Here is a 17,175-nt window from a genome sequence, read left to right as displayed (position 1 = left end):
TTTTACTGCATGGCTGCAATATCTGCCACCTTCTGTTCAGAATATCTGAATATCATATCCTTCTCCTAGATCAGTTTATTTTAAACAACCATCCCCGGTCTGATACTTTTTACCGGCTTTTTGTGGCTTTCAAAATAGTACCAAGTTTCTGGGAGGATGCTCATCAGAAAGTATTCTTTAGGTTAGAAAAAGGAAAAATGTTCCTTTATAGAGGAATTCTTGCAGAGCTTTGTTACCCTGTTTATGTTTGTAAAGCATTTTCTTGCTGAGTGAGAAATGGCTGTATTGGGAAACAGCCACGCTAAATACACTGGCTTGTCATTTAAAAAAAAAAAAAATTAAAAAAAAATTGTCAGTCAATCCTTGATTATTGGGAATGCCAGTTATGTTATGAGCATAGACATAGATTCTTTCCCTGCCTGTGGTCTGGAAGCAGCAGAGCCATGTTTTGCGGGTTGCTGTGCTCCCGGTGTGGGTTTGGTGTGTGTTCAGGGATCCCCGTGCTCCATAGTCAGCAACATCGCAGATGTTCTTTCTCCGTTGCATACTCGTCGTATGTCCCAAATAATGGATCATGCCGTTAACCCTACTCCCCTTTTTCTGGATTATTCCACTATGTTGTTATCCAACATATTGAGAGTTCACTGTGTTTCTGAACCACTGTAGAAATCATAACTCTTAGCTGCAAAGACAGGAGGTGTAGGTCTATCAAGAAGAGGAGGGAAAAGCCCTTTTGTTGCTATTTGTGCTCTTGTTTTATAAACCTGCTGCTCATTCCTAGAAGTCAGAGTCCCTTACCCTGGCTTTCCATCTTACTACTTGCTGTCCATCTTAAGCCCAGATCAGCCTACTGTGTTTATTCTCCAGCCCAGAGAAGTTATCTTCATTACAGACCTGGGCAACTGAGGCAAAATGAGAACAAATGAGCTCTAAGTTGCCAAGCTCATACAGAAAGCCTTGGAGGGGAGGGCATGCCTTGTAGGGCATGCTAAACAAAACAATACGAAACAACCCTTTCTTATCCCAGCTTTTAAAGAGAATAAGAAGCTGATTTTGTTCCCAAATCTGTTTTGCATTTGTTTCCACAAGTAAATGTTTTAAATGTACGCAGTTATAGTTAGATTTTCTGAGGCAGTCCATTAATTGTAGGTATCCGAAATCCCTCTCACATATCACTGTGCTCCTAAAGTACTCTAAATTTCACTTTATGGTAAAACAAATTTGGATTAGATTATGGTTTAAATGACCTCAACCTCTTTCTGTCCTGTGCTTGACTACTTCTAATAAAACTATAGTTAACTGATACATTTTAATTTACACTGTGGCAATAAAATTAGGTGGAGTGTAATCTTCATAGTGATTAACCAAAGGAGAAACCTAAAGTGGAAGATCCAGATCTGAGTGGATAGCTGATTTGCAATGAATCATTTATTCAATAAATTGTTTGTGCAGATTACAGAATTCTCTGATTTATTTGCTATAGGAAGTTACTCACAAAGTTCTTCAATTAATAATACATTGTTTGAAGATTGTTCATAAATACTTGGTTTTGTGTACTCATGATTTGCAATTCATACTTTATCTTTGTTAGTCTTTTTTAGCCTGCTGCCTGGTTGGACAATCAGCTCTCCTAACTAATAAATGTAACTTGTGAATATTGCAATTCTATTTTCAGGTGGAAATAGACATGTTTGGGTTTTTTTTTTAACTTAAAATGTAATACTTTCAATATTTGATAACTTGTTCTATCCCTGTCCGAGGATCAAAGTTTGAGTGTATGAGTAGGCATTCAAGTCCAATTTCCACTGGTATGTTACACTGAGGATGGATGATACAAAAGGTCAGTCAAATCAAAACCCAAAATGACAGCAAAGGCAGCCAAAAAAAATAAAAATCTGCATTGCTGCATTTAAATGGACAGGTTCCCCCCACCTGCCACTGTCCATTTAGCTCTACAAGAATCATCCTCAGGTCAGCATAAAAGTCTTTATTTATTATTAATTCACAGGATGGAAACAAAGGTGGCCAAGGTTTTTCTCAATGCTTAGGACTGAAGACGTACTTGGTAACATTCTGGTTTTGTAGTGACCTTTACATGTCTGGACATGAAAGTCTGGCGTCGTTGAAGATAACAGCAATCATCATACTTTTTTTTCTTTTGGGTTTAAGAATAATGACTGATTATCAAGGTAGTGTAATAATTATATTTATGTAACCTGAGCAACCTGGATTCTGAAAATCCAAAGTGTTTTACTCAAATACTGTTAAATACATTTTGTGGTGTTTTTTTTTTTTTTTTAAATGTATGCTTACTGCTAGTATCTGGCAAAACTTTGTCATTCTGAGCTTTTGGAGAGGAATTTCCTGTGTCTATGACAGATCAAATTTTCTGAGTCTTTGAGTGTCTCCAAAACAAATCTCAGTTCTAGTGGTTTTGATCAGAAGCCAGAATGTTTTCCTGAGGTCTGGTAGGAAGAGGAGGTGTATTAAAAATTGTTCCAGGTGTTTGGAAAACAGCTCAGTGGATGTGTGCATAGAAGACTTCCCGCAATGATTCTGATTAGCTTCCTACTAAACCAGAAGAAAAGGCGTAGCATCTTTTTTACATCCAAATTTGAATCCCTGGTTGAATACTATTAATTTTAGAAAAGACTGACTTAACCTACAGATGTCCCTCTTTATTTTGTCAAGGACAAATTTAATCAGACATAATAATTATAAAAACAAATGTCCACACTGGGCCAAATTCCATCTCTGACTGAAGGCGCGTTTGAGATATAAAGGCTAGAGCCGTTCAATGTAAATGTTCCTGCAATTCTGATCATTACTTTTTTTCCCCACTGACTCTCCATTGTATTATCTTTGGAAAGGAATTAATAATGTTGAAAATCTTTTAAAAATACATATATTATTTTAGTGATTATGTTATCAAAATCCCTCTGGGATATCCTTGCCTCTTTCTCCTTAACACGCTACCTCCCTGGCTCCCCCTCCCCCTGCTCTCTCTGGTGTTTTCTCTGAGAGCGAAGTAAAAATTAAATAATAGTTGACAGCATTTGGTTGGACTTGTGCTCAGATTCTGTCTGTTATTCGTGCAATCTTTCTTATTATTTTTCTTTTTCATTCACCGTTATATTTTATTTACTTTAATGAACTAGATGCTGGGCTTCACCCTGAGACTGTAGAGAGAGACCTGGCGTGCTCTCAAACTATTGTTTTACTGTGGTTGAGATTAACGTCATCAGGATTTTCCTCTCTGTTATTTATTAAATCTCTTCTTTCCTCTCTCTTCCCTCCCCCTCTCGTGTGTGAGGAGTACCTTAGTGATGGTAATGAAATAGAAGCTGCATAAAAACAGCAAATACAGGTTTCAGAATTTTTTATTCCCCCCTTTGCTTAAGGAGACAATATCAAGTGTAGCAGACCTGCAATTTTACTTGTTTCTCTTTTTCAAGTCTGCGTTGGCTTTTAGCAGAGGAAATATGTACATATAAACTGGCCTTGTGTGTAAATTCCCTAATTCTAATTTTCTGCAGAAATTTCTGCTCGGCAATACCACCGTGCAGAAGTAGCCCTAGCTAATGAAGCCAATATATGTATGCGGTATTAGTAAAATGGTGACAGAGGACAATTAAAGGCCTCTGTATCTCAGCTGCAAAGGCTAGAATGGAAATGAAATTGCATTTGCAGATCCCAACTGCAGAGCAAGTATGTCTTTTTGTCAATTTGTTGAGCTAAATGTGCAGTTAGGGCTGTAGTCAGCCAGCTTAAAGCCTACCACCTGCCTTTTGCTGGCTCTAGGCCTTCAGAGGTGCCTGTCCAGTAGGAAGCACTACTCAGAGTTTTAGACAGCGTTTAGGCTGTTTTGTTTTGTCCCAGCATGCATAATTTTGGAGAAGGGAGTATTTGGGCATAAAATTTGGTATTCATGGAATAATTTTTGTCTGAAAGCAGTGTTTTCTGTGTGTCTAGAAACACGGAGTGTCTCAATTTTGGTTGATGGCCATGAAAATGAAGAGGATTTACACCTGGGACTTTGAAAAATATTTCAGTTTTGCTTGGTCTGGAGATACGCTAGATATTAACACCAAAATGAGGCAGATGGGTTGACTGCAATAGCTGGAACAAGGGCTCTTTCCTCAGAGGGTCCTCAACCTGTACGCCCTTCTTCTGAAAGGTGCCTGTCTGTGTTGGCTGTTTCTGTTTAGGAGGCAGGATTTACTGTATCAAAAGCCTTCAGTGCCTAAACAAAAGGGCATGCTGAGAATGTAATGAAGTCCATGGCACAGTTTCATTCCAAATGAAGAAGTATTCAAAAGTTTTGGGTTTTTTTTCCAGCTGTTTATCAAATAGGAATATATCAGATTCTCAGGTGGGTTCCAGTGTTCTCAAGTTGTTTAAATCAAGGTTGTTTTGTCTCTGTTTTCACGGAACTTGGTTCCTAGTGAATATATTTCAGCACATGCCGGGGTGTTGATACACATCACTTTTTTCTGTTGAACTACCTTGCTATCTGAAATTTCAGTCGTTGTGGAAGAGTATTTTTGATTTTGTTTGTATTTTCTCAGTGTTAGTCTTTATTCTTAACCCTCGTCGAGCTGGGAAGACTTTTGTATTGGTCCCAACATGTGGATCTCGGACTGTGAAACTTAGGAGCTCAGAGCTGACCTTTGAACGTCTGGTGAATCCATCCTCATTCATTTTAGCACAAATAGGGCCTTGGATGTCTGTTCTGATTTATCCTTTGAAATTACCCTTTTTCCCCAGCCACTGCATCTGGGATAGATAATCTTAAGACTCTTCCCTTTGGTGGAAGAACTCTCCATCTTTAGGTTTGCCAGCCTTGTGGAATAGCATGAATGCAGATCTTCCAGTTGGATGTGGACTGAGCTGGGGATGCATTGTGAAGGCATCAACCCCAAAAGAACTTTAAGGCTTCAAGAAACTTCAGTCTAATCCACAGACTTCTGGAAAAGAAGGATGACTTAGTGGAATATCTGTCACTTGAGGCTTTCCTTTATGATAGCTTCTTTGCAATGTGATTCCACAAATTTTGATTCTGCTTGCAGTGTTAGGTGGTATAGCATACCTCTCTCTGATTCTTCTGTGTGCCACTACTGTGGAAGGCACTGTTCAGAGAAGTATTTGATTTTTATAGCAGCTCTCTATTGAGTTTTGCCGTCTACAACATTTTCTTTGGTGCTTGCAATTGGAATTACAGATCAGTTGGTCATAATTGATCTGTACTGAACCTAGACCAAACTCGTTACTCAGGAAGAAACTCAAGATGTAGCCCTCAAGCTTCTGCCTTCAAAAGGTACAGTTAAAGATAAAAGCATGGTAATGATGTTTGTGTTTTATTAAGTATACATTACCTTGGGCTTGGCACAATGTAGTTTTCAGCTCTTAATGGCTTGGTTTGATTCTGAATACGTTTGCAGGGGTATTATGGCCACGTTCAGTAATGCCTTGAGCAAATCAGGACATGCGCCAGAGCGGTCCATACCACCAGCGTCTCAAGTTGTTAAGAGGGAGTTCTCCCAAATGCTTCTGCTGGGGTGAAGCATGTTACTGCCATGGCTCAGTGGATCCTGTAAGAGCTCATATGGCACTTTTTGCCTGGGCACGCAGTTGCAGCTGACATCCATCAGATGGCATGAGGCAATGGAACAACGTGCAGTTACAAAAAAGTGCAATTTTTAGTTAGTAATGAATTTAATGTAAGTGGTGCGGGGGAGTGACTGCAGCAGTTGTTGTAGTATTATTTCTAGTAAATCAAAAAATGCCATTTGCACATTGACTCTGTTTGCGGATAACAACCTTCCATCCATATGTTTCTGGCTTATCCTTGTAGCTCTTTTTTTCTAAATAAAGTTGAAACCTAACTAATATGGTATTGGGCCTCTTGCTGTTTCAGTTTGTCAGACTTTCCAATAAAAAGGCCTGTGTACAATGGCTTCATGCTTTTGGTATGTGTCAGAAATAGTTCTATGCATATACATTACAAAATTAGGATTTAATTTTTGTTGTGTAGCCATAAAAAATTAGATTATATAATTGTTATGTTTTCCTTTCTTATCTTTTATATTTTTAATATGATTTTTGAGGATGCCACAGGGCACTCCTGCTGTGAATTAGCTGCAATAAACTCTTAAACAGATAAACATCAAAGAGTAGTAATGTTTTAAAATGAAGCAACCTGCATTCAAAAGCCAATTGCTTTATGTTGTAGATCTTGAATGCTTCAGCTGCTAAAAGTGAATGGGATTTCTTAAGGGCACAGAGGAGTTGCATCACTGGGATTTTAATGCAACGGGGATTATACTAGTGAAGTTGCTAGCAAAATACATTGATTTTCATAGGAGCAGGCTTCCTTCTATTTTTTTTTCCCTCATGGAGATTCTGAAGATGTGAAGAGATCTTCTAGTATGTGAATCCTTGAAGACTGAAGTGGTTCATGAGACTTATGCATGTCTTCTGAGCTTTGTGGTGACTTCGGGTAAAGCAATTGATTAACTGCCGACTTTGGTGGGAATGTTAACTAAGTTAGGACTCAGATTTTCTCCTTTTTAATTAGTTTAGAGGATTTACAGTAGTCTCACTTTGAACCTAGAGCTGCCACCAAAAATGGAAGTACCAAGCATAGCTTCTATTCAAATGCTGTTAATGTTACAAAAGGTCCCAAATTTGGATTGTCTGCATTTCTGGACATCTGCTTTATATAGCTAAGACACTTTACCTCCTGGGGCTGACACTGCTTGGAAGAACCACCTTCTGATGGTACTGTGAATGCAGTTTCAGAAAAGCAGGCAGCCGTGTTGCCCAGAAAATACTCTGTGGAGGTTAATAAGACCTCGCGCATAGACTGAAGGATGTTCAGGGTCTTACCATCAAGGGTTATGTTTGCACTGAGCTCCTCAAAAATTGTCCTCCAGTTTTCAACATGTTCTTCATAACAGTTGTGCTTTGCAGGTGCAAAGGCAAAAATATTTATATTTGGGTGTGCAGCTGCATTTGGTTGCTCTATATTTTTGGTGTTGCTTTAGCTGTGTTGCCTCTTTCATATAGTTTTCTGATGACCTGAGCTCCTGAAATAATGGTTGGTAAATTGGTACTTGCTGTTATTGCTTAGTTTTAACTTGAAACTAGATATGAGGCTGAGGCAGAAACGGAGCCGAATGAAGTTCCCTATTTCTTTTTTCTTAAAGCAAAACCTGTGTTGAAAGATCCAACCTCCCCAATACAGTAATTATAGGGTGCTATCCTTAGTGATGTTAAGTAGCTCCCTTTAGTGTACCTGTTTGATCTTGAGCTGTGAATTCCCTTTCTTTCGTGGGTGTAACTGTAAACAAGAGGATTAACATTGCTTCAGTGATGTTTTGCTTAAGTGAATAAAAGTTGAAAGGGTGTCTTGAATATCCGTAGAAAGCTTTGTGTGTTGCAGGGTTTCTGTTCTATACGTATGCACAGTGCACCTTTCATGGCAAACTTCAGTGATGCTTTAAAGTTCGAGAAGTTCACTTTAAGCTTTTTATGTTTTGGATGCTTTTGTAGAGCATTGTGAGCAGGATGCTCTGTCTCTGTGGTAGCGGGGGACCACAAAGAGGCTGTGAAGTTGCGCTCTGTTACATCCATCCTTTTAGCTACGTAATTTTTTTTCAAGACCGACCATGGAGAACAGGATTCTCACCATAAAATGTGTGCCAGATTTTAGACTTTTTGATAGTGCAGTGATGACAAGTAGTTACCACACCAGGGACATGGATGTCCACAAAAGAGTGGAAGTCATAAACCGCTGTCTTCCGTTGGTGCTTGGCATGCAAGCAGAGAAAGGACTATTTGTTGAGGGGAAGGCCCACGTATATGATGGCACTCTACCATGGCTTGGTGCCCCTGTGTGCTGTGCATCTTGTCAATAAGGCTCCTCATATCTTGTTTGCTAGCCCAGTGCAGGACTCTGAAAAGGAAAAAGAAGACAGAGGAGAGAAGAGCGTGAATATTTTCAGTGCAGTCCCTACCTGACATGGAGAGGTTCTTGTGTCACACCGTCAGCTGGGAAAAAAGAGGGGAAGGACCAGCATCCCTAGAAACTTGTCCTTCCTCTGCAGGGCTCCCACCTGCTGCTCATCCACCCTTCAGCAGACCGAATCTAATGTTAGAGCACCTTCTGTTTGTGCATGCAGTTTTCTATCAGGATTTTGTTTAATTAGAAAATACAGACCCCTCCCCCCCCCCAAGAAAAAAACTAATGTCATGATTCCTTTTTTTTTAACCATTAACTCAGCCTAGATTCTTACTGCGCATGGTGCATTCTTTCTGTGACATGATTGATGTATAGAGGGTTTCCCTGTTATCTCTTACCTTCATCTGGTATTACATTCAGCACTTGTCAGTGTCAGAAGTTACATCTGCCTCTTTAAGTTGTGGCAGGAGCCCAAACTGTGTCTCTTGGATGGGACTCCTCCATGATTCCTTTCCAGGTTGTCAGTTAAGCCTGTTGCTTTCATTTCAGCACGCCTGGTTCCTCTGATCTGAAGAGGATACTCTGCTCTGCTCTGAAGCAATATTTTCAGGAGGACAACAGCAGTTAAGATGTGGGCCCTATTTTCCTGTCTGAATCCTGCAGGGGAGGAAGCATTCGCATGGTATTCGTTGTTTCGAGATTATTTAAGAAACCGCCGCTATTGAACTAGCAGGGGATCTTTCCTTCTGTGACCTTTGCCAGAGCAGCTGATTGGTGTGCCCCAGCTGCAGGCCATAATTTTCTTGGGAAAGTTTTAAGAGCATCTGAAAAGTGACCATCTTCTTTCCTAGCCCTTACTGATGCGTACAGGCTTTTCCTGGCCTTTCCAACTCCAATGTGGAAGGGATTGTTTGTTTTCCTTTTAAATGTTATCCTGCCTTCCTCTGTTTTTTAATGAAGCTGTATACACATGAAGACTTGCTGTGTATTCAGTGTGGCACATGGATGGAGTGGCCACTTTGAACTGCTTTTGCAACAATGGATTCTGCTTGACTGATAATGAAACCATGGGATAGACCTCAGGGAGGTGAGTCATATGTTAATTTGTTCTTGAAAGTTTCCTTGGTATGTTAAAAGCTGTGATCTTTCAGAAACATCTATTTTATTTTAATTTCTTTTTTAAAGTTACTTCCTGGGGCCATGGCAGATGCTGTTTTGGAATGGCACCCAATGAGTTGTTCTAATGCAGTCCAGTGCTTGGTTGGCATTCTGCTATTGTGCGAATATTTCTGGTACTTCTTCTACTGCAAAGATATTTTATTAAGTGCGGCACATTGTTATACACATGTGGTGCTATGGAGCTCCAGAATATGCATGGGATGTAATGCTGAGCTGCAGAAACACAATAGCAGTGAGTCACTGGAATCCCTTGTTGGTCACAAGAGTTTGAACAACTGCAGTGATAATCTTTTGAGACAATGTACAACTCCAGTGGTATTTGCTGTCTGCTCTGTGGTCTCCCTCACTTAGCTGCTTGATTGGCTTGGCTTTGTGGGTATTCTAATCATGTTGGCACAGTCACTTTGATTAACAGCGACGTGCAACTTGCAAGTCTCTGGGCTTGCGCCGACCTCAATAAAGTTGTGTGCTTTTTCTCTTTTCAAATTTCATCAGCTTCCTGAGGGCATAAGAAATGCTTTGTGTGGTTTTTCGTGGTGGTTGGTGAATATTGAAGTGTAGTGTTCAGAGGAGTGCATCTGCTTCTCTGTATCTTGGAGGCTGAGAAAAGGAAAGAGTAAATAAAAAATAAAAAAAAGTGAGAGAAGGGAGGAATACAGGATTCTTAAATGTGTGTTATTTTTTTCATGGCCTTTCTCATAGGTCCCAGTCAGCTTTAAGCATCAGCTCTAGTCCCTTCTTTGGTGAGACAAGAGAGTAGTCCCATCAACGTGACTTCAGTTATGGCTGATTTGGCTAATCTTCACCTGTTACTTCTGCAGGATGTTTTTAAGAGGCATGCTGAAAGCACTCTTGATCTTATTTCATTTCTGTAGCATTCTGTCTTATGAGGGAGAAGGGGGTTGCTTTTACAGTCAGATAAACAGTCTTCCAGGTCCTTTGGCAAAATGGGTGAAAGCTTAATTCCCATTATTCCCCAAAGCAGAAGAAATAGAAGTTCAGCATCTCGTTTTAGACTTAAGGAAGCTGATGGGACATGAAATCCATGTGGTTTTAGTAGTGGTTATTCCTCTGCATGTTGGCTCTTGACCATGTTCCCCAGTCCTCTGCTGGTGTTTTCTAAGGATATACAATATTTTCAATCGCCACCACCTACTACCACGTGGTCCTTGAATACCATCTCCACCACTGAAAGTCATGGTGTTTTCTGAAAGACAGCTCACAGTTCAGTCAAGCCAGTGGGATATTTAATTTAGATACTGTGAAACACAAAATGTCCGGTGCTGAAATTTGGAATAAGATGGGATTTTGGAGGGAGAGATCCACACCTATCCAAAGATTTTTTTTTTTAATTTTTTTTAATATGCTTTGGATGGGGTAGTGTTCCCAGCTGTTGAAAGTGTTGTTTTAACAACAGAGAGTTTGTAGATCCATGCAGTTAAATTTAGGGTAGTTTCCAGGACACATTTGACTAGTGTCTTTGTTTCTGAAAACCTGAAGCTTGTTTCTTGGAACCATCTTTCCACTTTAATTCAGCCCTGCCTTGCCTTACAGGGGTTAGTAGGTCAGATGCGCATTTCAGGGTAGTCATCCTCCAAACTTTAAAACTTTCCCATCCCCTCTCTGTGATGTTGTTGTTGGGAGTCAACCTCACACTTCCATTTTTCATTGAAGAAAATGTTACTTAAAATGCACAGCAACACCTGCTTCCTTGACTCACTTTGCTATAAGCTCTTTTTATAAGATTTTTGAATAGCGGTAAAGAAGTGAGGGATGCTGAGGTGACTGTGCCATATGGGACATCAGGTGAATGTGCCAAAGAACGTGAGCCCATCAAGGAGTCTGCTCAGAAGTGAGTAGTTTCCTATTGTTAAGATTTCACCTATCTACAGTTGTCCTCCAATTCCTCAAATGTTTTTTAAGTCTTTAAAAATTTTTTTGTTCTTTAGTCAGGACCTGTAGTAATAATCCGTTCTTGTCCAAAATAATTTTGTTTGTTAGTGATTACTTTGAATATTCTAGCAATAGGATCTGCATTTTCAATCTTTCCAGGCAAAGGAAGGGAATCACCTTTTTAACTTGTTTTGCCTCTTGGTAAAGAGACCGTTAGTTTCTTTTTCCTTTCTTTCATTCTGTCTTTTTCTGTTCCCTCCTCCTTTTCTCTCCTTATTCACAAAACATTTGGATTTATGTCTTCATTTTAGTTTTTATTGTCAAGTTACAGAAGCTGCTGTCTTGTCGTACATATTAATTTGACATTGTTAATCCTATACAAACACATTTTTGGTATTGACTACTTAGGGATATGAGTCTTTAAGTATATTAATGCAAACAGAGTTTGTTAGCCTGTTAGTGAATAAGTCATTATTTCACTTGACTCTCCTTAGTCACTATTTATTGCATATGATACCCACTTTTGTGCTCTAAATTATTGGAGTCAGAGAAAGCTAAGCACACAGTAGCTGTGAAAATCGTCTTATTTTCAGCTACAGGTGCCATTATGTCTTTAAGAAGGCAGATTTTTTGCCTCTGAGTACTCTAGCTGTAAAATGAGGTATTTGCTTACTTTGAAGGGAACTCACATGTGTAGGTCTACAGAGGAATGTAAGACACTTGGGTAATAGGGTAAGGGAAGCCACATGAGTAGCTGTATCAGAAAATAGTTGTTTCTTTAAGGAAAGATCAAAAAAAGGGGGCGAGGTGGAGTTTTCTTTTCCTTTGTTTGGTCTCTGCATGTTTTCAAAATGAACTCTAAAGTAATATGAACCCTAGAAACAATATTAGAGATTGTGGTGGTGGTACTTAATGCCCTCTGCCTGCTGCTGCTGCTTGGCAGTACTTCCTTGCTTAAATTAATGGACCATTCACCTTCATAAGAGTGTTGGAGGACTCCTCCTGGGGCTGCTTCAGAGCAGAAACCCAATAGGAGCACTCCCTTTCACTCTGTGCAGGAGTCTATCTCATCCCACGGGGTACAGAAAGAGCCCAGGGGAATCGACATGCATAAATTCAGAGGATGTGGGTATCCCCTAAAGTTTTGTTTCGTTATGTGATGGTAACAGATTTGCACGAGGAGGAGTGTGGCAGAGTTGAAGGCACTATCAGATTTGGCACCCATCTGTGCGGATGATGTATGAAGATGTGTCCGAGAGGGTGCAGAAGCTTGAGCCATTGCAGAGAAGCCCTCAGAGAACCCTGGCGTGACTTAACAGAGAAGTGCCTGAGAGAGCAGTTGGCTTTGATTTATTGTGACCCTTTTTGAAGATGTGGGGGAAGAATGGTTTTCCAGTGAGGGGAGGGAAAAGCAAGGAAAACTTCGTTTGGTTCAAATTGACAAAAGCAGGGAAATGGAGAGTAAAGGCTGTCATTACATCACTAACTTCTGTTCTGGCCTGGAATGTCCTAAGCTCATCTGTCACCCTTCTAAAATGAACAATCCTTTACCAGCCTTAATACAGGCCAATGCCTTGTCAGTGAAGGCTTTGGGCGGCTTGACAGTGATCGAAGACAGAGGTTGCTTTTGTCAATTGAAGCTGGAATTGTACCTTATTTTAACAGAGGATATTTTTGTATTACTTTACTTTGGCTGGGAGTTCAGTGTGCAGTTGCATCTCAGCACAACGCTACTGCCGATGCTGGGTGGGAAAAGAGGGCTTGATGAGAAATGGAGTATGAAAATGCTGCAACCAAAACACCGGACAGCTTGGGCTGCTGAAAACCTTGTGCATGAAACTCTGGCTCCTTTAAAGTGGCTGGCAGTGCTCCCGTTGAGTTCAGTAGAGCCAGGATTTTGCCCTATATATTTATTCTGATTTATGAAAAGATCAGTCATCTTGGTATCTAAGCACTGAGATACGGTATTTAGTTACAAACAATCATTTTAAGAGTGATGCCAAAATCTACACATGCATTATGCTTGGAGATTAAAGAACACGGAGCTTTGGTTGCGTGTGCTTCTCCAATTGTAATTATTCTTCTTGTAATTATTCTTCATCCCAAACACTGCAGACGTCCATGCTGTTGGGCTCAGAGGGGCTCCAGACTGAGACAAATCAGAAAGATTATGCGATGTAGTAAATAGCTATAAATTAATGGATTTTGCTGGGATGCCAATAACTACCTCAGTTTCCCTGTCAGCCCCAGAGGAATTAATTAATTCCTCAGGGTTTAGCCAGCCATTGCAGGAAAGAATTTTAATCTTCTGCATTTTTTTTTTAACCGTAACTGGTTACCTTGCAGTAACTCATACAGCACTGTGTGCTCTCCACTCTGATGCTGCATGACAATAACGTGCTGCAGAAGAAAGCTGATTGAGTTCAAGTGAAATCTATCCCAAGGAAAGAGTATCCAGAGCAGCTGGTTTCATTTATATGTCTTATTTCTGAAGCTCATGAGTGTTCCAGTGAGAGATGGTATAATTGATTTAAATCAAATTATGAAACACTATACTTTTTATTCTAAAATGCACTTTTCTGGCATTCAATTCTGTAATGTATCACTCGCAGGTAATGCAGGGTGAGGCTGAAGAGGCTGAAAAATACTCCTTTCCATCATGTAGTCCATTGCTACATGGTCTTGCCTTGGAGCTGAAGTCAAAGTTGCTGTTTGTAACAGCATGATTGTATTGTTAAGGAATCGAGGCTTCATTGCTTCAGGTGAGACACAAAACCTTATTCCTTCAATTTCTTGGTGATAGGAGCGCTGCTGGTTTTTGGAGGAACATCTCAGTTCCCTGTTTTTCCAGCTGAAGTTAGAGGCACACAGAGCAAATAAATGGCAAGGAGAGCAGAGTTGTTTTCAGAAAAGGGTAATGCTGGGCATTCATTGCAGCACAGGTTAATCTGCATTTTAAGAGGTTCAAAATTTTCAGAGCATTTAATTGTTCACTCAATTGGCTAAGTGTTTGCTGAAGTAGAAGACCTCACAAGTGTGTTAAAAACTTGTTAGAGTGTTTGTTTTCCCTAATAGCTTCTGAACTGGCCAATTTAAACCAGATTTTATGGAGGTAATGAAGTTCCTATAAGTCTTCTGAAAACTTTTGGCTGGGCGGAAAGAAGAGAGAACAACTGGTGCTACCATTAATGGAAAGGCTACAGCTGGAGCTCAGCCATTCCCTGCTTAGGTTTGGCCACCCAGCTTGGCTAGCTGGGAAAAACACAACTAGGTGATGTACGCGTGTGCAGCTCTGGTCTAGTGCCAGCATATACCTGCCTGTGCAGGGGGCATGAAGGAGGAGGGATCATCTGTGAGGGTGTAGAAATGTATGCAGAGGAAACGTGTCTTTCATAAGCAGCACAACTAAGGAACAACTTTGTGTTTTAACACACTGGATGTGAATCTTACATAAATGACAACGCAATGATACACTTAAGAGATCTCTCTAACCTCACTTTTTCCACTGACTTGTAGCCACCAGAAGATGTCTAGATGCCGTGTGCCCTGGCCTCACTGGCACCTTGCTGCTGTACACAAGGGCGCCGGAGCTGCCTGTGAAAATGTAGTACAGTAGATTGGGAGGTGATATTGCAGCCTGAGAAGCGATTGTACCTAGAGGGATATTGCTTCATTAGGGGATGAGTGTTACTAGCTTTAAGGAGCTAGTCATTACAAAACACCCTGACAACGGATTTGTATTTATTTACTGGCAGCCACTCAAGTTGAATGTGGATCTCTGAGTAGCGTCAAGTTTCAGAACTGCTGGTGCTTTTCCGTGGAGTCCAAGTGCCGGCTGGCGTACGTGTCCATGGCAAGTCACGGTCCTACATTTTCCGCTTGTGTCCCTCGCTCCTTGCGGCAGCTACTGTGTGCCTGTGGGTTTTGGACACTAGCTTACTCGCAACTGTGTTGCTCAGATAGGCTGGTGAATGAGCAGAAGATCCCAAAAGGGGGTGCTTGGCTTTGAAAAACATTTTGCTAAAAGCTCTTAAAGCAAATGCTTTGTGCACTGGACTACCCAAAGCTTGATGTGGGATGAAGGACTTTTCAGTGTTTCTCCTCTTCTTTTATTTTCCCTTCCAGTAACAACTTTTCTGCCAGGCTATGTCCACTGTGAGCCAAACTTATGTTATGTGTCACAGGTGCTCAGTTTAAATGTATTTGGGAACCACCCTGGGAACTTTTGTTTAGTTTCCTAAGAGGATTCCTTAGCAGTGCCAATGTACCCAGATTTCCTTCACAGCTCCTCTCGATGACGTTGGAGAAAACATTTCTCTTGGGCGAGAGAGTTCTCAGCTCCTATCACTCTTTAATCTGTGCTTATTTTGGGGGACCTTCCAAATTGGTTTCTTGGTGGTTGCCAGTGGTATTAGGTATACCTGTCTGCTTAGGAATAGATTGAGAGACTTGCCTTAAAAAAGGTCTCTGGAAGGATATGAATAATCCTTTCTGATCACTACTTGTACCATCACTAGCTGAGTTTGAACCTGTGTCCAGTTCAATATCTGATTACCAATACTTGGAACTATCTCACAAGGTCAGCAAAGTGGCATCGTAAATGAAGTATAAAATGTATCATACCAGTGGTTTAAAATACAAGCCCACAGCACAGTTCAGTTAGTTGATGGGCCATCTCCATTTATTTCAGCTATTAAAAACTCATGCACACAGCCACTCTAAGTACTGATGCCATCAAATGTGGTCAACGCAGACAGTTCAGCCTGCAAAAGTGAGCCAGAAAAGGCATTAAAATGCTTAGCCTATGACATACTTCCTTATTTTTGTCATTTTGACATTTATGTGTTGTACCATTGAGGCTTTTGAGAAAGAAGACCCAATTCCTGGAGCAAACTTAACTGAGATCTTCAGTTTATAATGCCACAGCCGTCTGTTTTGCATTTAATTCAAATTGACCACCTGCATGCTGTTAACCTCTGGAAGGTTACTGTGATCAGAGTTGTTGTTGTTGTTTGTTTAAAAGTTTTGTAGCTCAAGGAAAATATTAGTAACCAGTTACTTAACCTACAATGTTTACTGATCTCATTGAACTTGCAGATGGGACTTTGTTGGCCAGTGAAAACGGGGAGTCATCTGGTGCCAGTAATAGCTTGCATTTATTTTTCAGACAGCAATAGGTTGAGCAATTAAAAGATTTTTTTTTTCATAAATGTGCTCTTCGTCTGTTGGCTATTTGTCTTAAATTTCAAAATCCAAAATGTAACTTAGTGGATGTGGAAGGTAGCTCTAAACGCGCCAAACTTTCACAGAGGCGTGCTTGAGTTCTGAATGCTGCTGATTATACATGCAAACCCCCAGAGGTGCATGTGAAAATTAAGTGAATAAGACAGATGCGTTCATATTAACATTCTCTGACCAGGAGTATTTAAATTGCTGTAATGAAGCATTTTGCTAACTGAAAGTATTAAAAAATTAGGAATTGCTTCTTCAAAAGCACCATATTTTTTTAAAATAGGCTTTTTTTTTTTTAACCTTTGGAGCTCACTCAGTTGAGAATTTTCTGCTTTCCTTTACAGCAAAGAATAGAAATTCACTTGCTTTAAAAGTCTCATGCGTTCCTTTGATTCTAAGAGGGGGAGCTTTACAGTGAACACACTCAAAATTGCGAGGGTTGGCAACACATCTATGCTTAATCCTTGACATTCCTGTGAGGGGGGCTGTCTACTTGCTTCTCAAGTCTTAAAAACTAACACTTATAGAAAACTGATTCCTTTTACAAAACCTAACGCTTTTCCAGAAGCAGGAACATGACCAACCTTCACTCCTGTGTGTCAGCTACAGAGCTCTGCTTGTTGCCAACGCCCACCCAGGCCTGCGAGCAGAGACCCTGTTGCTCTTTCAAGCCTACCCTTCCCTCCAACAAGAGCAAAATGTCAGGAGTTGGTGACTCCTTAAACTGTGAGTTCAGATGCATCCTTATTCTTAGACGAGCTTAGCATGCAGATGATACAGTGGATGATGTTCTCCAAATAGATGACAGGTGTTTGCTTTTATTGCAGGTACCACCTAACCTTTCAATTTGGGGATGCTGTGTTGGTATGGGCCGTTGGAAAAGCCTTTTCAGGTAGGACTGATCTGGG

Source organism: Pygoscelis adeliae, unplaced genomic scaffold (assembly GCF_000699105.1).
Source record: "Pygoscelis adeliae isolate BGI_AS28 unplaced genomic scaffold, ASM69910v1 Scaffold46, whole genome shotgun sequence".
NCBI classification, from domain to species: Eukaryota; Metazoa; Chordata; class Aves; order Sphenisciformes; family Spheniscidae; genus Pygoscelis; species Pygoscelis adeliae.
The sequence above is the reverse complement of the archived record's forward strand: the minus strand, read 5'-3'. Positions refer to the sequence as shown.